This window comes from Sapajus apella, unplaced genomic scaffold (assembly GCF_009761245.1).
Source record: "Sapajus apella isolate SASKATOON/1434 unplaced genomic scaffold, GSC_monkey_1.0 scaffold41, whole genome shotgun sequence".
Taxonomy (NCBI): domain Eukaryota; kingdom Metazoa; phylum Chordata; class Mammalia; order Primates; family Cebidae; genus Sapajus; species Sapajus apella.
Window position 1 is genome coordinate 7,534,744 of NW_022436981.1, and position 17,065 is coordinate 7,551,808.

General features: G+C 36.1%; 1 long non-coding RNA gene across 1 annotated transcript; it reads left to right on the forward strand.

Moving 5' to 3' along the window:
* The first annotated feature begins 7,454 nt into the window (after positions 1-7,454).
* LOC116565645 lies at positions 7,455-16,992 on the forward strand. Its single transcript, XR_004275554.1, has 3 exons — positions 7,455-7,467; positions 7,928-7,930; positions 16,901-16,992. It is a non-coding gene; the product is annotated as an uncharacterized LOC116565645 (long non-coding RNA).
* Positions 16,993-17,065: the final 73 nt, after the last annotated feature.

Sequence of the window (17,065 nt, forward strand, 5' to 3'; positions counted from 1 at the left end):
TCCAATGTGAGACAGGGAATTACATGGAGCTCCTTTTAGCAACCACCAAAACCAATGGGAGGCCCATTGGAGCCTAAGTTTTTTGAGTTATTGCATTTCCTGGGAGACAGAAAGTAGCCTTCAGTGGAAGTCCAAAAACCAAGAAGAGAGATTGAGTTGCTATAGAGGATTTTTGTTGCACAGTTTCTCCCTCCATTGTATACAGTAGAAATTACGCCTATCCATGAGTGTGATCCGGATGGACTAAATTGGAGCAGCAGTTGGAAAGGGTATGTATGTCTTGTGAACTTTGATGGACTAAGTGCTGGGCAGTCTTGAAATTTCAATGTTATAATTCAGTAAAACAAATTGTCAAGAAAAAAGGAAAAAAGAGAAATGTGAAAAGACAAATAAAAGAGAGGAACGAGAAAGAAACTAAAAAAGTGAAAAGACAAAGTAAAAGAGAGAAAAGAGAAAGAAACTTTGATAAAAAGGATGAAACCAGTGCTTTGGGGACCAGTTCGAAATCTCTCTTTTATTGTTCCAGTTGTAGAGTTCTGCTGAGGCAATACTGGAGCCAGGCTGGGTGAAGCCCCAGGAACAATAATTATGCTTAGGTCTGGCAGTCTGTAGCTCTCAGCTGATAATCTAGGAAAGAAGCTATTGAAGTAGATGTACCATAGTAATTCCTATAGGACAGACAATACCTACGCTGGAAATGGTAATAGGGAGCAGAAAATCATGCACTGTATAGTAAGAGCCTCTTTCAATGTATATTTTCCTCCAATTTTGACATACACACATAAATGAAGTTAGTACTTGAGGCTTGGCTCACTCTGCAGATTAGTAATAAAGACAACAAAGGTATTTATAAGGAGAAGACTTAGACATGTCTGAGGAGCTTCAGCATTATGAGTGAAAGCTAATAGAGGGCACAATATACCTAAGGAAGCCAAATCAATAGGAGCTTAACATAAGATTTAAATAAATGAAAAAAAGCGTTAGAGAAATAATTACAATGGAATTGTGAAGACAATGAAGCCATTATAAAGCACAACCACTTCAACATATTGGATACAAAAAAATGTTGAAATATGTAACTCAAGGGGATAGATTACATGGTAAAATAAAAGCAGTAAAATAATGAATTAATGATAGACAAATTGTGGAGGAATTCTTGCATAACACACCAGAAAAGGACCAAGAGGAGGTGAGTGAGAAGAAAGTTAAGGTGTGAGGAATTCAAAATTTGTACCAATATTAATATCTGTCACAGAGAAGCCATAAAAGGAGAAAAAATATAAAATGAAGATGATAAGGTTTTAACAAATAATAACCTATAATAGGAAAAAAACACATCTCAGGTTCAAAGTGTTCATAACATGATAGGCAGAAAAGCCAATATTTGAAACAAATTCACACGATAGAAACACTACAATAAATTTTAGGAACATTAACAGCATATAAAAACATATATTTTTCTTAAGTTTCCAAGACAGAAAAGCAGATCACTGAAAGGGAAAACATTCAGATTGAGATCTTACAACAGGGGACTATAGTCAATAACTTAATTGTACATTTTAGATTAACCGTTATAAAAGAGTGTAATTGTATTGTTTGTAACACAAAGGATAAATGCTTGAGGGGATGGATACTCTATTCTCCATGATGTGATTATTTCACGTTGCATGCCTATATCAAAACATCTCATATAACCCATAAATATACACATTTACTATGTACTCACAAAAATAAAAAAATAAAAAAATAAAATAAAATACAAAAATTTCCACAATTACTAAAAACAATTTTTGATTTAAACTTTTATAGCTAGCTAATGTATAAATGGGAGAGTTATTACAGGTATTTCTAATCATAAAGAATATCAGAAATTTTGTCTCACTGAGGCTTCTTAATAAAATAAAAGACCAATTCTGGGTAATTTTTTTCCAATAGGAAGAAATTTAAGTGCAGAGCAAATCAATAAGTTGGAGAAACAAGGTATGACTATAAATTCTAGTAAAATTAATTGCCCAAATAAGTAATCATCACAGTTTTTAGAGTATTTATTATTGTTTAAATCATAATTTGATTTTTATAATATTGTCTTATAGTTTTGCCAATATATAAGAATACTGTTTACATTGATAGGTTGATCTTAAATCTGTCTTCCTTGCTGAGATTTCTTATGAGTTCAAGTAAAATCTGGAGAGAAAGAATATATAAATAACTTAAGTAATTCCTTAATGTCAAAATACTTAGATTCCTCTTTCCTTCTTATCTTTATACTAATTATCATATATCTTAATTTGAATTGTTTTGGACAAGGAATCAGTCATATTTTGATCCCTTGGAATGATATTAGGCCTTGATATGGTTTGGCTGTGTCCACACCAAATGTCAACTTGAATTGTATATCCCGGAATTCTCACATGTTATGGAAGAGAACCAGAGAGAGGTAATTGAATCATGGGGTCTGATCTTTTCTGAGCTATTCTTGTGAGAGTGAATAACTCTCAAGAGAGCTGATGTGTTTATCAGAGGTTTCCACTTTTGCTTCTTTATTTTCTCTTTCTGCCATCATGTAAGAAGTGCTTTCACTTCTTGTCATGCTTCTGAGGCCTCCTCAGCCATGTGGAACTGTAAGTCCAATTAAACCTCTTTTTTTTTTCACAGCTTTGGGTATGTTCTTATCAGCAGTGTGAAAATGGTCTAATGCAGTAAATTGGTACCAGAAGTGGGGCATTGCTGAAAAGATACCTGAAAATGTGGAAGTGACTTTGGAACTGGATAACAGGGAGAGGTTAGAACAGTTTGAAGGGTCAGAATAAGACAGGAAAATGTGGAAAAGTTTGGAACTTCCTACAAACTTGTTGAATGGCTTTGACCAAATTTCTGATAGCAATATGGACAATAAGGTCCAGTCTGAGATGGTCTCAGATAGAGAGAAGGAACTTGTTTGGAACTGGAGTAAAGGTGACTCTTGTTATGTTTTAGCAAAGAAGCTGGCAGCATTTTGCCCCTGCACTAGAGATTTGTGGAACTTTCAGCTTGAGAGAGATGATTTAGGATATCCAGCAGAAGAAATTTCTAAGCAGCAAAGCATTCAAGAGGTACTTGTGTACAGTTAAAGGCATTCAGTTTTAAAAGGGAAAACAGGGCATAAAAGTTCAGAAAATTTGCAGGCTACAATGCAATAGAAAAGAAAAAAAAAAAACATTATCTGGGAACAAATTCAAGTTGACTGCAAAAATTTGCATAAGTAGAAAGGAGACTAATGTCATCCCCAAGACCATGGGGAAAATGTTGACAGGCCATGTCAGAGACCTTCATGGCAGCCCCTCCCAGAGGCCCAGGAGGAAAACGTGGTTTCGTGGTCTGGGCCCAGGGTCCCCGTGCTATGTGCAGCTAGGGACTTGGTGCCCTGTATCCAAACCGCTCCAGTTGTGACTGAAAGGGGCCAATGTACAGCTCGGACTGTGGTTTCAGAAGGTGGAAGCCCCAGGCTTTGGCAGCTTCCATGTGGTGTTGAGCCTGCAGGTGCACAAAAGTGAAGAATTGAGGTTTGGGAAGCTCCACCTAGATTTCAGAAGATGTATGAAAACACCTGGATGTCCAGGTCAAAGTTACCTGTAGGATTGGGGCCCTCATGGAGAACCTCTAACTAGGGCAGTGTGGAAGGGAAATGTGGGGTTGGATCCCCCCCCACAGAATCCTCAGTAGGGTACTGTCTAGTGGAGCTGTGAGAAGAGGGCCACCATACTCCAGATCCTAGAATGGTAGATCCATCCACAGCTTGAACCATGCCTGGAAAAGCCACAGACACTCAATGCCAGCCTGTGAAAGCAGCCAGGAGGGTGGCTGTATCCTGCAAAGCCACAGGGCAGAGCTGCCCAAGACCATGGGAACCTACCTCTTGGATCAGCGTAACCAGGATGTAAGACCTGAAGTAAATGGAGGTCATTTTGGAGCTTTAAAGTTTGAATGCACCACTGGATTTTTGACTTGAATGGGCCCTGTAACTCCTTTGTTTTGACCAATTTCTCCCATTTGGAACAGTTGTATTTACCCAATACCTGTACGCACATTGTATCTAGGAAATAACTAGCTTGCTTTTGATTTTACAGGCTCTTAGGCAGAAGGGACTTGCCTTGTCTCGGATGAGACTTTGGACTGTAGACTTTTGGGTTAATGCTAAAATCAGTTAAGACTTTGGGCCAGTGTGATGGCTCACACCTGTAATCCTAGCCCTTTGGGAGGCCCAGGTGGGTGGATTATCTGAGCTCAGGAGTTCAAGACCAGCCTGGGCAACACAGTAGAACCCCATCTCTAGTAAAATACAAAAAATTGCCCAGGCTTCGCAGTGTGCACCTGTACTACGAGCTACTTGAGGGTGGTGGGCTGAGGCATCAGAATTGCTTGAGGCAGGAGAATTGCTTGAACACGGAAGGGGGAGGTGGAGGCTGCAGTGAGCCGAGATCATGCCACTGCACTACAGCCTGGGCGGTGACAGAGCGAAAATAAGGACTATTGGGATGGGATGGTTGGTTTTGAAATGTGAAAACATGAGATTTGGAGGGGCCAGGGTTGGAATGATATGGTTTGGCTGTGTTTCCATCAAATCTCAACTTGAATGGCATCTCCTAGAATTCCCACATGTTGTGGGAGGGACTCAGGGGGAGGTAATGGAATCATGGCGGTGGTTCTTTCCCGTGCTATTCTTGTGATAGTAAATAAGTCTCACTAGATCTAACGTATTTATCAGGGGTTTCCACTTTTGCTTCTTCCTCGTTTTCTCTTGTTGCTGACACATAAGAAGTGCCTTTTGCCTCCTGCCATGATTTTGAGGCATCCCCAGACATGTGGAACTGTAAGCCCAATTAAACCTCTTTTTCTTCCCAGTCTTGGATATGTCTTTAGCAGCAGTGTGAAAACAGATTAATTCAGGCATATTTCAGACACACTTTGTTTTTTTCAAATTTTTAACTTCTCTGAAATCAGGATGCTTCTGGCAATGAAGTGAGTTATAGATATGAATAAAATCTACTATTCATTCTAGTAAGAAAATATGGAAAATTTTGTTCAATTTGTCTTGGTTTCACTTTTCTGTTGGCAATATATGTGAATTGTACTTTTTATTATCCTATATATAGAATTCTGGGTGCTGAGATGGCCAATAATCTTTGGTCTTTGCAATATTAACATAAGCAAATTTAGTCAATTATCTTAGGAACAAAATAGACTAATCCTTTAGTAAATATGCATACTTAACTCTTTATGAAACAATTAACAGCCCATTTAAAGCTATTAATGCAACGTTCTAAAACAATTTTGCATTCTAAGAATTTTTTTTTTTTTGTTTAACACCCTAAGATTTATTTTAGATTGCCATTGATAGCTCATTAGGCTTTTTAAAGCATCATTTCCTCCTTTGTGCAGTCTTTTTTTTAAAGCTTCTACTTTAGGTTCAGGAGTGCATGTGCAGATTTGTTGCACAGGTAAATTTCACATCATAGGGGATTGCTATACAGATTATTTTGTCACCCAGATAATAAGCATAGTGACCAATAAGTAATTTTTCATTCCTCACCCTCTTCCCACCCTCCACCCTTAAGTAGGCTCTGGTGTTTGTTATTCCCTTCTTTGAGTCCATGAGTACTCAGTGTTTAGCTCCCACTTCTAAGTGAGAACCTGTAGTATTTTGTTTTCTGTTCCTGCATTCGTTTGCTTAGGATAATGGCCTCCAGCTCCATCCATGTTGCTATAAAAGCAGCTAGAAAGAAGGGGCAGGTCACCTACAGAGGGAACCCCATTGTGCTAACAGCAGAACCTTCAGCGGAAACCCTACAAGCCAGAAGAGATGGGCAGCCTAATCAGCACTCTTAAAAAAAGAAGGTCCAACCAAGAATTTCACATCCAGACAAACTCAGCTTTGTAAGCAAAGGAGAAATAAAATCCTTTTCAGACAAGCAAATATTAAGAAAATTTGTTACCACTATATTTGCCTTACAAGAGGTCCTTAAAAATTGAAAAATCACTTCTATATGCCTGCATAATTATCTTGGAATAGACAGAAATCTTATTTTCCTGTTTGACTTTTTATTTTTGCAGAGTTCAAAACTTTCAGTAGGACATAAAAGATTATGATTAGGGTAACCAACTACTAAGTTTTTGCAAAACAAATCTTTTCATTATTCAAGGGATAATGTTTAATTATAGTTGTAATGTATTCAATAGCAGTCTTCATAATAAAAATCATGTTTTATAATTTTTAATATTTTTATGATTATATGCATAAACATTTTATGTTTTATAATTAAATATTTATGTTTAATTGATTAATTTTCAATGTCTTTAAAGTTTTGCACTGTAATGTACCATGTTGTTTAATCTATAATAATACATTGAAAATAATCCCACAGAGAAGGGGTAGAGGCTGGAGATGAGAGGGTTGTAGTCTGTGTTAGATCTAGGTAAAAGAAAGAAAAAGATTGAGAATATATGTCTTTTTGCCTCAAGTATTAAGTGGGACTACTGAGTAGAGTTAGTACACAGACTCATTATAGAGGACAGGGACAGTTTATTCTGATAAGCTAGCTTAATAGAAATATCCTTTAAGAGTACATATGTTCTAAAAATTGTTAAGACATCAGTAATTTTATTACACAGTAGAAATATAAGCAATAGATACCAGTGTTGTGTTCCACATTTAGCTCTGGAAATGTCAGTAGTGAGACAGGGAATTTAATGGAGTTCTCTGAAGTGACCACAAAAGCCTATGGAATTCTGATATATCCCTAACATGGTTTATTTCTTGCATTTTCTGGGCAGCAGAAAGAAGCAGCCTTCAGTGGAAGATGTCAAAAATCCAGGGAGAAAGTCTGGGCTGCTATACAGGATTTTGTTGCACTGTTTTGCTCTCTCTTATGTCTTGATATCAGTATAGTGGGTGCAATTAAGATGGGTTAATAGGTGTAACAATTGGAGGCGTGCATCTTATGAAGTTTAAAGAGTTAAGTGCCTGTCAAGATTGGAATTTTGGTTTCAAGACTCGGCAAAAATTGTATCAGGAAAGCAGAGAGAAATAAAACTTCAAAAATAAACCATAAAAGAAAAAAAGGAAAAATTGCACCAGAATCATGAAAAGAGTTTTTTAAAAGTAGAATCCAAATAACTATTTGTCTTTCCTTGCCAATTGTAGAGTAATGCTGGGATAATGCTAACCAAGAACAACAAATACACTCAAGGTCTGGCAACCTCTGGTTTTTGTCAATTAAAAAGAAGGTAGCTGTCGGGCGCGGTGGCTTACACCTGTAATCCCAGCACTTTTGTAGGCTTAGGTGGGCAGATCACGAGGTTAGGAACTCGAGACCAGCCTGACTAACATGGTGAAATGCCATATCTACTAAAAATATAAAAATTAGCCGAGCATGGCACTGTGCACCTGTAATCCCAGCTACTTAGGAGGCTGAGACCGGAGAATCACTTGTAACCAGGAGACAGAGGTTGCAGTGAGCCAAGGTCGTGCCACTGTACTCCAGCCTGGGCAGCAGAGTGAGACTGTTTCAAAATAAAAAAAAATTTAAAAAAAGGAGGTAGCTAACCAAGAAAAGGAGGTATTAGATGGAGTGGCTGAGATGTTCTCTTGCAGACAGAAAAGGTGTATCTGATGGGAGAAAGAACAGGGAATATGGGACTGCCAACAGCTATTAAAAGGCACTCAGATTTTATGTCTTTCTTTCAGCTCTACCCAACATACCAAGAACAAAATAAAGCTAGAGTTCAGCCTTGTCTGATCCTTGCAGTTGGTGACCTGAATTTGGAACCTATAAATGTGAATTCAAATTAAATAACAATAATAAAAAACCTGTGTATTAGATCACATTTCACTGTCAAGTATGGGTACAAATGCAAATACAGATGGCATAATATAACTTCCTCTTGCCAGGAAGTTAACAACCCCTGGAGAAATTTGAGCACAAAGATGGACCATATAGACCTACTGCATATCCCTACTTGCAATTTTCCATTCCTGTTCTTTGATCTGTATCAGTTTACACTACTTTGACATCATTCTGGTATTTTTTATGCAGCATCTTTACTCCAGTTCTATAGTAAATTTCAAACACATGATCTTATTAAAATTTCCATGATGTGTCTAGAGTTTTTTTAAAAACACATCTAGCAATATCCTCAACTTATAAGCTAAAAATTTAAATAATTAAATTACTCTTGAATATTATGGTAGGAAAAATAAAACATAGGTCCTTAAATTCACAAAATCCAAGTTTGATAATAACAATCAGACGTAGCCTTTCTTTCTGATGTAGTAAAGACTTAAGGAAATACTTTCAGTAGATCTACCAAGATAGAAATCCATTACATCGTTTATTTGTAGGTTTACCTCTGACATACTATTTTATCTCTTGGTATCTCAGTTTCTTTGACTCATAATTCATATTAAAACATTTGTTTAAAAAGTTTGATGTGAAAATCCATGCCATATAATTATTACATGCTAAATCCTGTACTATGTGATGAATTAATAAATGATAACTATGATTAGAAAGAATTACAGTGTTTGGCATCTATATTTAAAATTGTGAATAATAAAAATTAATAAGTAACACAACACACTAGAATCTGTTACTAAGCCTGCAAATGTTTTTTTCTTACTTTTTTCTCACAGCAACCCCAAAATGGAGGTACTATTGTTATCTCCATTTACAAATTAGGAAACTGAGGCACAGATATGTTCTTGGGTACTAGTCAGCAGTAGTTGTTCTACAAGTAAGGTGAAAAGTAGAACCTGTTTATCAGCAGGTATTGGATAAATAATCTCCCTAAGCTTGTTTCATCCTCTCTTTCTCTACATCAATTTAAAGGACTGTCAGTATATCTGCATGCAAAAGATTACGAAAAAAAAAATGTGAGCATTGTTTTTTCAACAGGTTTTTATGTAAGTTATTTAGCTACACATTAGAATAATTTTAGAATGACAACCTAACTTAGAATTTCAGTATTTTTTCTTTTAGTGGAAGAAGTCTTAACTATGATATGTGTGTGCTGCCATCTGATGTTAACTTTCTAGGATTACATGTTATGTTAATGAATTTACTAAGCTACATGATGAATGAAATAATTCATAATAATTCATTAGCCTGGCACTGTGTAAAAACAATGGTTTTCAGGTTTTAATTTTTTCATACAAGGAAAGACACATTTGTTATGGCTGTGTATAAGGAACAGAGAGATATACCATATTCAGTTCTCCCAATAGTGGGAATATTATCACACTTGCTAATAAAGATAATTTGCCTATTATGACCAAGTTACCACACACTTTGGACAGGAACTTACCTGATTAAATCTCAGCTGGCTGCTTGTAAGGGATGCTGTGATGCATCATCATTCTGAAGGGCATATTCACCCAGAACCTGGGAGTCCTGCCCAGAAGCAGCTCTACTGTCTGCCCTTTCTGAAAATTGCCATGCTCCCTTCAATGGTCAAGGCCACTTCAATAACTGGTAGATGCACATTACAGGCTACCTTTCTCCAGTTCAGGACAACTCAGAAGAGCTTTCCTAGTTTTATAGCTTTCCGTGGGATTAGCTAAGGCTTGTGTTGTCACTGTATCACAGACTAGTTTCTTCCTGTGCTGAATCTTGCTCCTTGACAGGTAAATTATAAAAATAAACCTGTAGATTGTTCCCTAATAAATATTCTTCATGCTAATCTCCATCTCAGAGTCTGCTTATCATATCCAGTGAAACCTCCCTGTAACACTAATTATATCCAGTTTGTACTTCAGAGCACTTGAGAAAACTACCTAGGATGTTACTTCTGATTACTGTTGGTAAAATACTACTGTTTTATGATACGCCCATGAATAAAGTCACAAATGAGCATTTGTGAATGATGCACCAAAGCTATGGATTCTAGCTTTAACAAGTGATTTTGCTTAATCTAGCTATCACTTTAGGTAATGACTTCTCATTCTGTTATTGAAAAATCTCTACAGGCAGTTATGTTTGGCTCTTCACTCCAACCCTAATTCTATCATGCTCACCCTACACATCCCATGCATTGCTTATAAAACAGCTTATTCTATATTCTCATATTTCCTTTGAAATATTACTCAGTTTTAGTAATAAACTTTACTTATAATCTTGTTTCTATTTCATAATTTTGTACCTTGGTACTTGAATATATGTATCCTTATAATATTTTTGAATGTTTCCTTTGTACTCATCTTAACTCCCCAGTAATAAAGTCTCTAAAATCTTGTTTTTAGATAAGAAAAATGAGAAACCTTATTTTTAAATAGCTCATACAAGGCTACATTTTTTATTTATTCTTCAGTCTTTTTTAGTACCTTCTAGCCACACTTATTTGCTCATCTGGCAACCAAGAATTTTGGACTCCGTTTTTCCTAAGGAAGAAAAGTGGCTAAGAGCAGAATACCTGGAGCTAGCCTACTTCCATTTGAATATGGGCTCCAGTGCTTACAACTTTGGATAAGGTGCTTAATTTTTCTGAATCTCAGTGTCATTATCTGTAAAATGGAGATGGTGGTATCATCTACCTCACAGGATTACTGAAGAATTACATGAGTCAGTGTAAGAAGGTACTAGAAAATTGCCTGTCAATAATAAGCACCATATGCATCTTAGCTACAACTTTTCCAACAGGGGAATGCTTATGATAGCCATTGATTTGTATCGTTTTGTTCAAGTCACACTTTGGATTCTAAGACGACCAAGATTAAAATTTTGAAATTCTTTTTTATTCATTTGTTTCCTTCTTTATATCATTTGTGTGAAGAAGTTGTTCATTAAATCGCCAGCCAGAGCCGGCACTATTTCTAACCCTTGCTTCTCTAGGCCAGTCCAGGGTTCAAGGAAGCAGGCTGAGGGTGCTCGTAAACCTGAGTGATACTGCTGGGCAATGAATGTGAGGCTAATTACCTGATGCACCTGAGACTTTCCTAAATTGGTCTTGTGGAATTACATAGCAGATTTAGAGTGGAAAGACAGTTTCTCTAAGTTTTTATGGAATGCAATGAAACTAGTGAGTAAATTTACCAACTTTTTTTTTTCATCTGGCAACATCAACAGGCTAAATATTTGGATATCTTTAATCTCAAATGATCGTCTTAGCCTCTGGACTACTGCCCAGTGAGGAAAGCTATGAAATGCACGGATAACTTGTTAATCAATATTTGCCATATGTGCTGGCAGCATCCGCATCGGTTGGAAGCTTGTGGTAGTCTCCGTGTCAGACCTTCTGAATAAGAATATCAGAGAGTGAGGCCCAGGAAAGTGTGTTTTACTAAGTTCTTCAGAAGATTCTTAAGGACTCTGAAGTTTGAGAAGCACTGTCTTAGGTTACATAAGCATGAAGCTAGTCTGGCGGAGCTCTGTCATTGACTAACTGTATGATGGTGAGGAACTTGCTTACCTCCTCTGGGCTTCTATTTCTTCTTCTACGTCACATGTTTGTTGTGAGGATCATACCTTTAGTATATTGCAAGTGCATGGAACTTAACAAAATCTCAGTAGGCATCATTACTATTATTGCCAATATTGATGTTGCTATTTTTTAGATCTTAACATCTTCAGCATGTTGCTGGCTAGTAAAATGATTCCTCTCCTGAAGGTGTCATATGTGTTCACAGTTTCTTCTTGTACAGTTGGTGATTCAATGTTTGTTATTTAAGTGGTAAAATTGTTCACAATATTTATTAAATATTTAAATGGTAAACAATAAAACTGCAAAGAAACAATGGATAAAAAATAAAAATGCTACCTATCTTGAGATTGCTTTAACAATTTTAGAATCCATAGAAGCTATACTGTAAATGTATGTGCAGGTATATAGTTTTCCTTAGTTAGATTGAGTTCCATTAAGTTAGACTGTGATTTAATCTAAGTTATAAACATGTATATTTTGCAAAGATTCCTTATATATTGTTTTTAAAAACAAATTGATGAGAGGACACAGAGTTGGTACTCATTATGTCTAACCTCAGAAGCAGGAGACAGGTTTAGTTTACTTAGTCTATTCCAGTTTTAAAAGGAATGATTTTTTTTTGGAAAAGGTTTAAATCATCAAGCTTCAACTAAATTTTCAGAGTGATCCAGATAAAGGTAGGCAAAGGAGGATGAAGACTCATGCAATCACCTGACATTTTCTTAGGCTGATTTATTTAGCATGTAGTTCAACCTCCACAGTAGTCTTTTTCTTTTAAGGTGACTTACAGAATAATTGTGTTTTACAAATTAATGGCATCTTTTATTAGATGAAATACTTTAATATATTGATACTCATTCCTAGGTTACCATGCTTCATCTGCCAATGCATTGAAAACTTGGAATATAAATTAATTCAACCATTTCAGAAGATGGTGTGGTGATTCCTCAAAAATCTAGAAGCAGAAATACCATTTGAGCTGGAAATCCGGTTACTGTGTATATACCCAGAGGAATATCAATTATTTTATTACAAAGATACACACACGCATATGTTCACTGCAACAGTATTCACATTAGCAAAGACATGGAATCAATCTAAATGCCCATCAAAGATAGACTGGATAAAGGATATGTGGTAAACATGCACCATGGAATACTATGCACCCACAAAAAGGAGTGATATCATGTTTTTTGCAGGGACATGGATGGAGCTGGAAGGCATTACCTCAGCAAACTAACATAAGAACAGAAAACCAAATACCCCATGTTTTCACTTATAAATGGGAGCTAAACGATGAGAACACACGTACACGGGGAGGGCTACAACACACACTGGGGATTGTCAGGGGTTGGGGTAGAGGGAGGAAGAGCATTAGGAAAAATAACTAATGTATGCTGGGCTTAAAACCTAGGTGATTTGTTGATAGGTGGAGCAAACCACCGTGGCACATGTTTACCTATGTAACAAACCTACGCATCCTGCACATGTAATACAGAACTTAATTTTTAAAAAAACTCAAGAGAAAAAAAGAAAACTTGATTTCTCATTGCAATATTAGAAACAGAAGTTAATAGAGGGTAAATTGCAGGATATTTATATCATTAGGAGCAAGCTTCATGACTGACAAATGTTTGTATGGGACAAAATTCTAGCCAGTCTATGGAGGTTGAGGAGAATTCCCTGCTAATTTTCACCGATTTTACCCAGCTTTTCTTTTACAAGTATGAATCTTGGTGACACCATATGACCCCATATCTTGCTCAACCTGAACTACGTGTTTTATTGAGGTAAGTTTTTGCCTGTGTTTACCGTAGAGGTAATTTTATAGCCTCCTATATCCTGCTGTTGCTCCTGGGCAGGTTTCCCAGGTTTTGTTGGTGAAGATGTCCTCTGATTGATTCTCTAGCAATCCTTTGATGGCTGCTAGCTTAGGCCAATTTTCCTAGAGTGATGATTAAACTAAAGGTAAGAAAATATCAATACACATTGTTAAATTCAGGAAAGTACATTTGGAAATCAACTTTGAAAGATGACACTACCAATAATCTATTATTTACTTTATTAATAAGATGTTAAGAATTTAGTGAAATTCAATTCACCTTTCTCTTGACAATATATGTAAAATATATATTTTATTAGGCTTGTGCAGAGTCAGGATGCAAAGATGAGCAATCATTTATATTACTATAAGCAAATTTAATCACCTGTTTCATGAAAAAATGATGAATTATTCACTAAATTGACATTAAATATACATTTTATGAAGAAATGATCTTCATTTTGGTACTATCCATGAGCCATAAAGTTTGTATTGTAAAAAGTTTCTATGAACTTTTAGGATTTTTCTTAAAGGTAAAAAAGCATCAGTGCAATTCTATTTACTCGTTATTCAATGCAGAGCAACTTTTAAAAAAATTAAGATTCTTATTCTATCACATTGTAGAAAGACAAGCAATGCATATATTTTAACATACCTGCTTTATCTATTATTCTATTGATTTCTACATCTATCTAGCTATTCTTTTCTCTAACATATTGCTATTACATAAATATTAAGACAATTTAGTTTTGTTTAATTTTCGTTTCTCCAGTATGGGCATTTGTTGTTTCCTAAGTGAATGCAAGGTGCATTAGGTAAACATAGGGATGGAGTAAAATGGCTAAACCACCCAAATCACAAGGACATATTTTTTGTAGGTACTTTGCATACTGAATACCTCGTCATCTCTGTTATTAGTTATTATTTCAGGTAAGAACATAATAGGATAAATCTATGATGTAAGGTTCTACATGAAAATTTTAATTTTGTTAAATTGAAGTAAATAAGAATTATTACAAAATAAACAAGGCAAATCATCTCCTTCTCAAGTTAATCCTAGAAGAGGATTGATGTGTTGCCAAGATTCAATTGTGTTTCATATTCTCTTAGAATCCAAATTCTGGCTGCAGTCACTATGCATAAAGAAAATTATGTTCTAAAATGTTTTGTTTTTCATAAAGTGTTTCATAAATGGTCATTTCAATACAATTTTAAAATAGCGGTTAAGGGCTAGAGATTTCAAATTCACAATAACAAAGTTACTTTTCTAATGACACTTCATTACTAAGATTTTCTTATTTTTAGTCTTATGGAGGTGTTTTATCATTAAATAAAATAATGAATTTTTTAATAAAAAGTAGAATGCAAAACTCCTACAGGTCTGCATAATTATCTTCTAATACACACATGCAGGAGTCTCCTTTTCTTTTATAAATTTTGATCATTGCAGAGTTTATGCCTTCCAAAAGGAAATAGAAGAATGTGATGAAAACAAATTCAGTTTTCATAAATCACACCTTTTTTTGTGTGTGTCATGGAGTCTCTCTGTCAGCCAGGCTGGACTGCAGTGGTGCGATCTTGGCTCACTGCAACCTCCGCCTCATGGATTCAAGCGATTCTTCTTCACCAGCCTCCCAAGCTCTGCTGGCACTACAGATGTATGCCACCAAGCCTGGCTAATATTTTGTATTTTTAGTAGAGACGGGATTTCACCGGCTTAGCCAGGATGGTCTTGATCTCCTGACCTTGTGATCTGCCAGCCTTGCCCTCCCAAAGTGCTGGGATTACAGACGTGAGCCACCGCACCTGGCCAAACACACCTTTCTTTATTCATCACAATTATGCTATAACCTCTGGAAGCCTGCATAATGTGAAATAGATTTTCTCATTAAATAAATTCACATGATTGTATAATTTTTAATGTCTTTAAAATGTTCACTCTGTAAGATATCATGTGATATCTTCCGCTGTCCTACAGGATACAGGCAGGGAGGAGAGACTTGTGGTCTGTATAGGGTCTTGCTCCAGCAAAGAAAAGGAAAGATAGTGTGTGTTTTAGTTCCGGCATTAAGTAGGTGAACTGAGGAGAGTTAGAAAGAACTGAGAAAGATAGAACGGAGGAGAGTTAGACAGAGAATAGGTAGAAATGTGTAAGGGGACAACATGGATCATTGACTCTCGTAACCATAATAGAAATATCCCTTAAAAATATACACATTCCACAAAATGGCCAGACATCACTAATTTCCTTATAAGACAGAAATTTAAGTAAGACATACTAACTTTCTGAACTTCATCTTGCCCTAGAGATGACAGAAATTAGATCTGAATTTTAATACTTTTTTCAATTATAAAACTGAGAGACATTGATGTGCCAGAGGATGGTTAATTCTTTTGTTTCCTTGGGGAGCAGAAAGAGATGTCCAAAGTTCATGGAGAAAAGATAGGCTGCTGTACAGAATTTTTGTTGTGCTATCTTTTCTTCATCTCTTTTGCGATCAAGCCAGTGACTGAAATTAGAATGGATGTAATTGGGGTAGCAGTGGGAAGGGGATGAAATAAGTGCTGGCCAGGTATGGAATTCAATTCTAAGAAATGAAAAAAATAAAAAGTCAAACAAAAGGAAACATTAAAAAATAAAAGGAGGTGAAAGAAACTTGTACCTTGATCATGTGACAGGTATCCTAGAAATAGATGTAGAGCATCTGCTGCTCTTACCTTGGCAATCGTAGGGTAGTTTTAGAACAATGCTGGAGGCAGGCCGAAGTGGGAAGCCAGAAACCTAGAACAAATGCATTTATGTCTGGCAGCCTCGATCCCTTGGCAATTAGAAGAGAGGCAGCAGAGAAGGAAGAAGTTATGAGTACAGCAGGACTGAGATTACCTTGTGAAAAGGAATTGTCCATTTGTAGGAACAGAGGATAGGGAAGAAGAGACTATCAACTGCAACATAAAGCATCTCACATCTTGTGCCTTTCTTCAACTCAACCTATCACAGCGAGAAAAAGCAAAGTGAGAATTCTTGTCTAATGTCTTCAGATATACCAAAAAAGCCAACAGATATATTGATTCAAAAATATTTAACCTAATGAGAGGAAGACAACAGTGGAACATCCTATACTAAAAGAAACTGAAGTACTTAAAAAATCAATACAAATTGTAAAAAGCACAAAAGTTGTCAAAGAAATAAACATAATGGAAATCTAAATGATGATCAAGTTATTATAAAACATAACTGCTTAGAGATATTGAAATGAAACAAAAAATAGTTAAAATAAAAACTCAAAAGGATAGGTTGCATAGTTCATCAGTTAAACAAATACGTAAAGAAAGAATGAGTCCAAGCAAGAGGGTGCAATGCTTTCAGAATGCATTGGAAAGGAACAAAGGGAGAGAATCATAACAAAGTCAAGATATGTGAAAACTAAAAGAAATTATCAAGTTCCACCAGTGAGAGTCATAAAAGGAGAGAAAGCATAAATAAATGTGACGACATATTTGAGAAAACGATAATGTATCATGAAAAATAATGTAAGATCTCACATAAAAAGAGGATTATGCCAAGAATGGTGGTGCACTCCTGTAGTCCCAGCTACTCAGGAAGCTGAGGCAGGAGGAATGCTGAAGTCTAGGAGTTCAAGGCTCTAGTGCACTATGATTGTGCCTGTAAATAGCCACTGTGCTCCAGTCTGGGTAACATAGTGAGACCCTCACCTCTGAAAAATAAGAGAGAAAGAGAGAGAGAGAAAGAGAGAGAGAGAGAGAGAGAGAGAGAGAGAGAGAGAGAGAGAG